An 11,809-nucleotide genomic window follows, 5' to 3' on the forward strand; every position below is an offset into this window, starting at 1 on the left:
GGGGGGGGGGGGGGGGGGGGGGGGGGGGGGCGCGTGCGCAGCTCCGCGCCGGGAGGAGTTCGGGAAGAGCGACCGGGAAAAGGGTCCGGGAAACGAGCCCAAGGTGTGCGGCCGGGCTGTGCTGCGCTGAAAACATCCCCGGCTGGGCGTTGGTCGGGTTGCGGTTTCTCCGCGCCACGCACGCTCGCCCAGCCTGGTTTAACGGCGCCTCTGCAAAGCACAGCAGCCGTAACCTGCGGTCAGGTTACGGGGTTGTAAAGTTCGGTTCTTCTGTGCTGCGTGCTCAGCCCACTTCCACCCCTTGCAGTAACAGGGTGGTTTAAAAATTCAAGTTTTTATCAATTTTTAATTAGGGGTAATGGCGCACTTTGCCATATGGGTCCCCCAGCTTCTCTCCAGGTCCCCTCTAAAGGCAGACTGGTGTCCTGGCTCCCAGAGCCCTTCTTTTAATCCCATTACTCCAGCAGACGGAGCAGGTCTCTTTGGATTCGTGACCCAGTTCTTCCGTGGAGCCTTGGAAGTTATCCCTGAACTGGGGTCAGTGTGGTTCATGTGCCTCTGCTTTGCTTCCAGACGATTTTTAGGAGGTCAAATCATCATGGGACTCATAAGGAAGTGACAGGAAAAAACACTGCATCCTCTGCCCATTCCCTTCGCCTCCAGCCATCCAGGTGCTTGAGCAGCATCAATCCAGGGTTTAACAGAGCACAAAGCTCAGTTCTGATTGTTGAGAAAGCTTCTGCCAGGCCCACACTGCAGCACCCACTGACTGGGGGATTTAGGAGAGGCTGATCAGACGCTGCTTGGAGTTGGTACCTCATACAGGGTGGGATTTAACTCTGCAAGGCTTTACCTCTGGACACTTCAACCCAACACCCACCCCAGTGGAAACATTCAGCTGCCAGCAGTGAGACAGAAGTGTAGGGATTCGTGTAAAGCCTGGTACTGCAGGGAGAAAGCTTTCCCAAGAGGTTTGGTAATAGGAAACTACCATTCCCCAGGCACTAAAACATTACTCTCCACACTAGTGAAGAATGGTCCCTGCCAAGCAATCCCCCCCTCTGGACTTTTCCTCCTCCTCCCATCACACAGACATTTTCACTTCACATTCCACTGCTGCTCCTCTGCCTTTCTACAGCTTATATTTAGCTCCTGCTAAAGCAGACTGTAAAAAAACAAGTGCAAGCTTGGACCTGTACACATAATTAGTGTCATTTAAGAACATTAATTAATTCGTCATTAACAGGCACAGCTGCAGTGCCCAGACAGGGCATCCCCTGCCCCAAGGGCAGCTCTCTGTCCTTTGAAGCTCAAGTCACCCTCAACCTGCCCAGCAAAATAAACAAAACCCAAACACCAGCAACAAACTGGAGTTAAACCTGAAATCCCTTGTTGTTGCCACCTGGCTTGGGAACCTTGTCAGCCATATTTCATCAGTGACAATATTTCTTCTTCTCTGGCACCACTGGGGAACAGTGTGTTGACATTATCTAATGGAACATTTTCTTTTTAATCCCACCTGGCAGTAACATGTGTAGCTTGCAGTTTTGTTAATAAATTGAAAGCTTTTTCTTTTTAACTCTGAAGAACCACCTGCAATTTCTGCTCTGTTGATTGCATGGCACATGTATGTTTTAAAATTAATATATATTGTCAGTCCCAGCTAACAATTAGAGAGAGGCTCTGGCCTTGCAGAGGTGGTTTAAAATGCCTCAACATGAAATCTGCACTAAATAAGCACTTTAGATTTAAAGCTGCTGATAATTATTTCCAGTACTACCTTGCTTAATGACTTTAAATGCATCACTGCAATTATAATGTCACTGAATCTCAGTTCAAATCCTTTCTGGGGGGTGTGTGGGCTGTGTGGAGTTGCTGGTTATCCTGCCTGGGTGTTGCTGTGGCTGTTTCCATATCAGCTCTCCCCTGTCCTCAGCTCCATCAGGCCGTGGCAGAGGGAAAGCAGAGCTGGCTGAGAGGCTTCTCCTGGTTCTGCAGTTCCAAGGTCGGGGCTGGAGCTCACACTGCCCTGCCCCAGCCTCCCCAGGTGCCCTTTTTGTCAGCTGGGGATTACATCACTGTGCTCTGGCTCCCTTCCCAGCATCCCCAGTGCACATTGGCCACCCGAGGGCTGGTGTATTTGTTACACCAGTTCTGTGCCATCCCCCAACACAACAAGGATCATCGACAAGTATTTCCTTGCAAAGATATTTCAGCATTGTGGTTTACTTTTTTCCCTTCCTTTGTTATAGGCCACGATCTCATCCGAGAATATTTTGTTAACACAAAGTGGAATTACTAAACTTTCTGATTTAGGTTTTGCTTGAACATGAGCTACCCCTGGTGATGTTTATACAGATGATGTGGTTACATGATGGTACAGGGCTCCTGAACTGGTTTCAAAAGACGTGGCAGTGGGGAAATCTCCTCTAAGAGTTTGGTTTGAGTTCAGACCTCTGTCCATGAAAGGTCTGCAGGAATTTTAATCTGGACATAAGGGAGGTTGGATTTTTCTCCTTGCCAGACACAGCAGCTCACTCTGATTTAACTGAACTTCTGCAAAGTACAGGAACAATAACTTGCAGTCAGATTATAAAGGTATAAATTTGGGCTCTTGCTTTTTGCTGTATGTTCAGCCCACTTGCACTCTTTGCAGTAACTGGATGTTTTAAAAATTTAGTTCTTATCAATTTTTAATTAGGCATAATGGCACATTTTGCCATATGGGTCCCTCAGCTTCTCTCGAGGTTCCCTCTAAATGCAGACTGATGTCCTGGCTCTTGGTGGCATGAAGGAGACGTGGCACCATGGAGAGTGGAGCCCTCAATTAAAATAATAAAAAAAGGGTAATTAAAATGGCAGATACTTTTATATTGGGTTAAAACTAGCTTTGGTTTTAACCTAAAGCTGCTTCAAAATATCAACAGAAAGTAATGTAAAAATGAAGCGGTAAATGGGCCTCAATCTGAAAAAGTACATTTTTACTGTGATTCTTTTAGTGCAGGAGTTCCTATCTATGATTTATTAGTGTAAATAAAACACAGTCAAGAGAGCATTTTAAGCTAATGAAAGGAGCTGCTCCCTTCTTTGCTCTATTCCTGGCATAGCTGTGTTAGTTCAGAGACTGGAGATGCACTGTGAAAAATAATGTGGTAAATGTGTGTGAATATTGGAGGAAGGCTGAGGGAGCAGAGACAAAGACTTTTAGCATGTTTTCAAATTAACAACAATCTTTAATTAAGCAAATTATAGTTCCTGTTATCAGCCTTTTAAAGAGGAAGTCCCTATGAATTGAAATACAAAGCCATGGTAAAACTGTTTTTCTTCTTTTTACCAACAAGGATTTCATCATAAGAATATTGTCACCCTGATTCGAGTATTTAGGCAGGAAAAAAAGACTTCACTTAGTGTTGGAATTTATCCATCATACAATTCCAGAGGAACTTCAACATTATTTCCATGGATTGGATAACAAAGGGCTTAAAAATACCTTTTCCAGTCGGAAAAAGCATTTGAGTACCTTCACAACAATAAAGTAAGAACTCAGGGAAAGACGGATCATAAATAAAATGTTATTGCTTCTAGATCACACCTTTTCTTTATTGTAGTGATTTGTCATACAGATATCAAAAGTGATAATTCTTTATTAAGAACAAGGGTTTGTTTCACAGTTTAAGGCTTCCAACTGGTGTGAAATGACCTGCAGAATTGGAACAACCCAGTAAAGAGACCTTGGATGGATGATGGGAGGAGGACTTGGGGTAGCAGTGGTGCCACTGCAGAGAATTTGGACCCTCCTCTGAAATTTGGAAGAGTTAAAAGTGTTCAGTACTTTACCTCCCCATCTTGTCCTTCTCCTTGGTGCTGTCTCATCTCTTCTAATCACTTCTGGTTTGTCCTGTTGGTAGGTTGGGTACTGTGCCAAAGCCCTGCTCTCTTTTGCTCATCACCTACATTAGCAGTTGCTAATTGCAGCAGGATCAGGACAGTGATGACTTTGGGAAATGAGGGCACTGTGTGCCTCAGAGCCAGTTCTGATGGAGCAGGAGGGTTTTTTTCAGCCCATACTTTCATGCCTTGAGAACTTTTAAAACAAACAGAAGCTGATTCTTATTAAACTGTTTTGGGGTTATTTTAGTGGTTTATTTTTTTTTCCTTCCTTTGTTATACGCCACGATCTCATCCAAGAATATTTTGTTAACACGAAGTGGAATTACTGAACTTTCTGATTTAGGTTTTGCTTAAACATGAGCTACCCCTGGTGATGTTTATACAGATGATGTGGTTACATGATGGTACAGGGCTCCTGAACTGGTTTCAAAAGACATGGAAAATATATATGAGGGGTTTTTTTGGAGGGGGAGGGCACCTCTAATTCAGCTGGTACAGAAGAAGCTGTCTCCTGCACATGAACTTCTGGATACAATGGCAGATTAGCAAAAGGAAAATAATCATCTAAAAGCTAAATTAAAATGGTGACATACAATATGCCTACATATGAGGTCAGAGCTACCATTATGCTTTCGTTCCAAATTCAGAGCAGTGCAAGGTTTATCTCTAAATACAGCACTGTTATTGCACCAACCAAACAGCAGAGTTGTTTTATGAATATCTAGAAGATGATAATCTGTGTTATTCCCAGGTACCCTGGGCCTGTTTGCCCTGCAGATGATTTTCCATATTGTCCATATCAAAAACATCCAGCAGTGCTGGCACTGAGCCCCTCTGATGATCAGTGACAAGAGCCCTGTGGAGCAATGCCAGAGAAAATGCTGGAAAAGTGAGGGAACAGCAGTGGGGAACTTTGGAGACACAGCACACATGGGTAACAACATGGTAGCTTGGAAGTTTTTCCAAGTGTGTACATAATTCCCACTGAAGATTTTATTCTGCATTTTATAAAATTCTGTTATTGCTCTCCTATTCTTATGGGATTCTGTAGAGGTTTGGAATTGTGGAGAGGAGTGATAACTCCTGTTATAAGCCATGCTCTCATCCATGCTGTTAGATATTGATTACTATTATTCTTAGTAATAATCATAACAACAACAACAGTGCCCTGCTGTAGTTATTCTGGCAGTGCTGAACTATAAATATTGAGGTAAATAGCTCCTTAACAAGCCAGGATAATTCCCTTAGTCTCAAACCTTGGATAGGGTTTATGGAGCAGAGTGAGTCAGCGGGAAGGATCTGCTCTTACACATCCCTCTTCTCCAAGGGGAAGCACAGGCAGGAACACAGCAGGGCAGTTGGATTCATCTCAGTTTGGAAGACAGCAAGCTTTTTGGGGAGAGGTTTGGAATGTGTTTTACCAATCCCCACGTGGGTACAAGAAGAAAATGGTATTCAATCTTTATATCTCTTTTAACCAGCCAATTTATTATCTGATCACAATGTCCTGTTTGTCAAGCAACTGAACACTTCTGCAGAGATTTTTTTTATAGAGCGCAGGATTTTCAGGGATGTTACTTCCTGGAGCCCAGCATCCTAAAAATGCAGGGAAAAGGTTTTCCCAGCTCACTGCCTTACTGGAGATGCTATTTCTTATCAGAAACCCCATTTCCTGTTAGAAACCCTGTTCAGTTCCAGTCTGTTGCCCTAACTCATATGGGGAGTTCAGGGGGTTTAATTGGGGTGTCCACACAGGAGGAATGTGGCACATCAGAAACTTTTAATTGGAGAAGTTGGGATTTTCAGAAATGCCAAGGAGACTCAGAAGTGTAAGTGCCATCCACGGTTTTCTAAGCATTTCATTTAATTTAAATTCACTGATGTTATAATTACTATATTCACTGAGATGCAGTTGCAGACACTAATGGTTTTAAAAAAATGTGTTCTGTTCAGACATTGAATCTCGTTTCCCCTGATGTCAGTGGGAATGGGAATGGATTTAAGTTTTGCCATTTCCATTAGGCAAAATCAAAAATCCAATAGGCAATTTCCTGCCATAAAAAGATCTGAGAGAGCAGATGGAGGAAGAATAATCTAATTGAGATGCATTTTCTTTTTTACTAGCTTGCTCTATTTCATTTTTAAGAGCATACCTAAAATGTCTCCTTCCCCAAAGAGAGCTTGTTCATTAAGTCTTAAAATAAATGGCAAGCGAAAAAAGCTCTTTTACAAATTCAGGATGCTCGTGGCGATACCAGGCATTTCTCATAACTGATTAACACCACGAAAACTCAAACAAAAAAATGATGAAGCACTCTCCTGATGACAGACCAGCAAAGCTTTCACCAGCAGCAGGCTCTTCTGACTCATTCTTTGTGTTGCAATCGAAAATGCAGTCGCTGCAGAGGAATGAAGGATCTCATTCATCCGTGGGGGGACGGGGAAAAGGAAGGACCAGAGGCTGAGTTTTCCTCCCGTGGCTGAATTACAGCTTTGAGAGGGGCTACTCCTTCCTCCTCTGCTTCTGTTCTGCCCCTCCAGACCTCTGATAGTTGTAGAGGGAAATCTCTACAAGGGAAATCGTTGAAACCTCCAGAGCCACTGAATTTGTTGGTGGTGGGTTGACTCTGTGTTACAGATGTATTTTCAGAAGGTTTCGAATTGTAACAGCTAAGTTTAACACTTAAAATGAAAAAGAGCTTTGAAGTGCATGAAAAGGGAAAGCAATTTATCCATTAGGCTTCTCGGGTTCCTCAGAGGGCTTTGTAACCCTTCAAAATCCTTCCACGTTTTGAGAAACATCTCTCAAACGTTTTGAGAGATTCCAGGAGGATTTGTTTTATTTTGTCTTAGTATGTTTATTTGGGTTTTCTTTTAGGTTTTCCACATAATTGAATCCCACAGAGACAGCATAAAGGGACAATATAAAGTGCCCCACTTTGGAAATGGCCACAACCACCCAGCTGTGGTAGCTGGAAGATAAATGGAAGTGGAGGGATTGAGGATGTTTTTTCAGAATGAGGACATGATACAGGAAGTTGGTCTTTTCCTCTGCATTTAGAGGGGTATCAGTCCGTCCATTTCAGACATCTGATTTATTTGTTTAGGTTGGAAGCATCTGTTTTTCATCCCAACAGCCAAGGAAGAGAAGCAGAAATCCTCAGAAAATGCTTCATATGACCCCAGTTAGGCAATAATTAAACTATTAAATCAGATGTTCCAAACTGTTTATGGAAGAATACCTCTGTTTATTGGAATAGGGATCCCACCTCTCTTACCTGGGCCCTTCAGTTTAGGAAGCTCCAGGCTGGCAGTCGTAAAGTTGGGTAGTATCCCTGAGACATGCAGAAGAGGATGTGGATGAGCTCTGGAAACTGCTGGCAGGAGCCTGAACCCTCCTGGGCTGGGCTGCAAACCTGCTGCATCTTCTGACACATTCAGAGATGCTGCTGCACACTGGGGGAAGACTCTGCAGGCAGAGCTGCTGCATGTCCTGGCTGCCCAGAAGATCCACGTTGATGATCTTATGGTGCCTGCCTCATTTCCTATTCTGTGCTCAAAAACTGCATGACTGTAAGGACTTCAGGCTCTGTTCATGCTGTGAATTGTGTCCACAGAAACATAAAGGGTAGGGCAGTACATGTAAATGCCATTTGGGAATAAAGATACAGGGACAGATCCTTGTTTATAGAGAGAAAGAGAGGTGAGATGGCTTTCAGTCGATGTACAGTTGCCACAGCCACCCTGACAGTCCATTCATAACCCCTAGCTAACAAATTAGAGGAGTATTTTGGGACACTCCTCAGCCAGAAGAGTGCCCTGGAGGGAACATTTTCTCCAGTATAATTTAGATAAAACTCTGGGGCCCTTACCTACCCTAGAACTGGGAGCTAAAATAATAACTCACCTTCCACCCACCCGCTGTACCAATTCAGAATGATGAGCCAAAAACCATGAACTAGGTTACACAGCAGCAGAACAAGGCCCAGACACCCCAGATGTTACTGAAGGAGCTGCAATGACAAAAAAATTATGGGATAATTTAAGTAGAGAAGAGACACTGAATAGCACCAGATGAGAAGATTCTTAATAGCCTAATGATATGAATTTATGGATTATCTAATTATATGAGCAGTTATCAGTTCATAGCTATGTACACAATGGTAAACTGCTCCTGTAGAACAAATTATCCTTGGTTTGTGTGTGTGTGTGCAGCAGAGATGATCAGAGGAGCCCAGGAATGTCCCAAAGGGTCCCCAAAAGCCTGAAGTATTTCCCTAAAGTTCTATAGGGTCTTCCACAAATCATTAATTATATGTTCTCCTACACAAGAGTAGACTCAGAGACACTGGCCACATCTTCAGTGTGCTGAGCCTGCTCCTTCAAAGGCATAACTGTATCCTGGAAAAGTGTCAGATCCATCCCTTTGCAGAGTGAAGAGAAATCACACAGTGAAACAAAGAAAAACCATTTTGTTGCCACCCAGACAGAGGGTGAGTAAAGGAAACCCCCCACCTGAAATAGCAGATACCTTTTCACATGTAAAGAAAGGCCAACGAGTTGTGGGAGCTCAGGAAACATGATTTCTGCTTTTTACCTTGTCGTGGCTCGGCTTGGCCACAAAGAGAAGTTTTTACGGGACACTTCTTTAAAACGCTGACCCTTTTTCTTTGTGGCACACCGGGGGCACCACACCCCGCTGTGACACGGCCTGAAGCATCGTTTTGAAGTGATTTCTCCCCAAATCTCCCAGCACAGCCCGTGCTGTGCCGAGCTCTCCAGCCAGCAGGTGTGGCTGTGGAGCCTTTCGAAATCCAGGGATTCCTCCCGTCCGTCCGGAGCCTGCGGGGAGGTGGCATCACCCTGCCCACTTCCATCGAGGGTATCCCTTCACCCTGGGAAATCCCAGGGGAACAGCAAACACGCGTCTTTTGCACTGATGTAGCCCCGGGATTTGTCGCTGCAAAGGAAAACTGTCTGTTGTGTCCTTTGCTGACAAACTCCATTTTTAGTGTACAAAATTGCCTTTATCCTTGGAGCTACTTGTGAGGGATTTGGCTCTCCAAGTTGTTAAATAGCAGGTTTAGTTTTAAGAGAAAATATTCTTTAATATAACTTAAGAGATCATTTCACCCTTTGCTGTCAGATTCTTACCAGAGCTGAAAGCCAAGTTCTTACAAGAAACAAAATTAAATTCTCCTTCAAAGCAAAGAGGGAACTACAAAGATGTAGAACTACTAGAAGGTGAGAAATGCTGGTTTTAGAGCCTGTCAGAATGGTCAAGGATTTGGGAAGGTGAGAACTGCCCTTCTTCAAATATTTATTGCTGCATAAAATCCTTATTGTAATTACAACCCGCTGGTGATTTTAAACACCAGCATCAGAAACGTCCTCACTTGTTAAAGCATCTTCCAGGCAGGGATTTGAGACATCCTTTAGGGTTACATTGCATTGTTACAGAGTGTTTCTCTTGCAGATGATCATCTGCTGTGTTATTCCAGGTGAGTTAAGAAAACACTGGACTGAGTGTTCCAGCTGATGTCTTGTCATAGTTTCCAAAAATAAAAGAAAGTAAATGAAGATTGTACAAAAGCAGTTGTGATTGTGGAGTCAGCAATCGCTGAGCTGACTTAACTTGGAATAACAGCCAGGGAAAAAAACAACAAAACTTGGCTCATAGAAATTTCCTGAACTGGAACAGTCAACAGGATTATTTTTAGTTCAGGTTTTAATGTTTTATCATTTAAAGGGAAAACAGTTGTCAGATGAAAAACATTACATATAGACTGAACAAAAGGTATTTTCTTACACGCTAAATAACACATTTTTACAGGTATGGTTTCTCAACTACAGCTGTTTCTTAAGTTTTCCAGCCTCAGCATCATTAACAAAAATAAAGCTGATGTGAAAAAGTGAGAAGGGACATTTTAGCCAAAAGCTGTTTTTTGTATACTTTTACAGTGATGTGAGGAAATGCTTGAGTGAGGGGTCCAGCATTGCCCAGGAACCTCCTTTACTCCTAAACACTGATTAGAGGCTCTAGTTTGGGGAGGAGGATGACAAGCATGGGGGATTTAAAATATTAATTTTTTTTTGTTGTTAAATAGCCAGTATTTAAATATGCACAGCGAAATTACCTATTTAGGCTCCACAGTCCAATTTTGTATCTGTTTATTCTGTATAATCAGGAGCCAGATTTAGCTTTGGCTGTAGCCTTTTATCCCAGCTAAACACACTTCATCTACAAGTGTTCTGAAACTATATTTCTAAATTGTTTCAAAACAAATATTTGGTACAGCTTGATCAGTGTTTCTTTTGGCAGCAGCTCTGGCTGATGGAGCCCAAAAAGTCGTGCTGTTTGTTTGCAGTCCCAACTCTTTCCCTAAGCTCTTCTGGCCTGATTGCACGGGGGGTTGTGCAGTGAACCCGGTCAAGGGGCTGATCTGGACTAAAATACCCTGACCAAAGATGGGTATTTTGAACTTGGATCCTTTTCCTGCAAAAGAGCCTCCCAGAGATGCTGTGGCACCGCTCAGGCAGTGGCCTGGGGAGGGACACAGGGAAAAGAGGGGCAGCTTCACCCAGGACATGGAGCCACAGGCTTGGCTTCACAGACTGAAACCCCTACAGTGACTTTGACCCCTTCAATATCTGAAGAAAAGAAGAAAACAAAAAGAAATTGTGTAGCTCTGGCACTGCAGTCTTCTTTTAATTATGTTTCTCCAATATCCACGCCTAAAACAACTGAGTGTACTGTGAATTAATGGCATGTTACAGGGATTAATACACACAGATAACACATGAGGAATCTGCACAGTAATGTAAGATGAGGGAAAACATGCATTTCTGGGAGGAAGATCGACTTACAGAACATAAATTGCAAACAAACAAACAAAAAACCTAACAGAATTAATAGGTATTTTATAGTTATCTTTGTGTTTTCTGTTAGCAGCCTCAATTGATGGTGGGTCTGAGCAAGATGAGCAGTTACCCATCAACAGCCAAGTAACCAGAGCGTGATTCAGGGTTGTAACTGAGGATAATTTACCTGCAGAGGCGGCAAAAGAAGATGGGACTAAAAAAAATACTTAGTGGAGGTGAGTTAAACTGCTGTTCCCACATGTTGAACTGAAGTTGGAAGGAGTTTGGGTGACACAGAAGATGTGTTATTGGGGCTGCATGGGAAGCATTGTTGGGGCTCTCTTGTCCATCCTGGATTTTTTGGGAGAAGCAATTTCTGCTCCATCAAGACATAATCTGGTGTCAGGAGGTGTCTGTGAAATATTTAAAGAATGTTGCTGAGCAGCAAAGCTTGTGCAATAAGGAAACTGGAAGAGTTAATGAGTTGTGAAGTCTACAAGCCCTTGTTGATCACAGCAATTAGGATGCAAATTCCAATTCTTATTGAAATCACGTTTCCTATTTATTGTCACATATTTAAAATTTTTCATTAGCTTTCCCCCCTGCATTTTCCAGGTGGTCACTGATGTTGCTAGGGAAAAAAAGCACAAACACCCTCATAGCAGGACACAGCAAAAAGCCTGGAATGTGACAAAAATAAACAATGTGAAAAAATAAAGAGCCCTATTATTATGTTTAAAATAAATATTTCCTTTATTTGGGGGTTTTATAGTACTTAAATTCAGCAATTACAATATAAAATCTTGAAATGTGAACAGTTTTGTACAACGTCTCATGGCAACTAAAAGTCACACTATCACAATTAGGACAATTTGGGCACATCCTAATTTCTTCCTCTTTATCCTTGCACTGTTGATTAAACTTAAGCACTAGGATTGTGCTGCCCTTTCCTTTTTGCTCTCTGGCCTGTGGTTTGCTGCCAGCTGTTACTATTTGTGAAGTGTATGTCCTGCACATGGCTCAAATTTACCAACACCAGGCTAGTCCAGCCCCATGC

The sequence above is a fragment of the Corapipo altera genome, unplaced genomic scaffold (assembly GCF_003945725.1).
Source record: "Corapipo altera isolate COAL_440 unplaced genomic scaffold, ASM394572v1 75, whole genome shotgun sequence".
Classification (NCBI taxonomy): Eukaryota; Metazoa; Chordata; class Aves; order Passeriformes; family Pipridae; genus Corapipo; species Corapipo altera.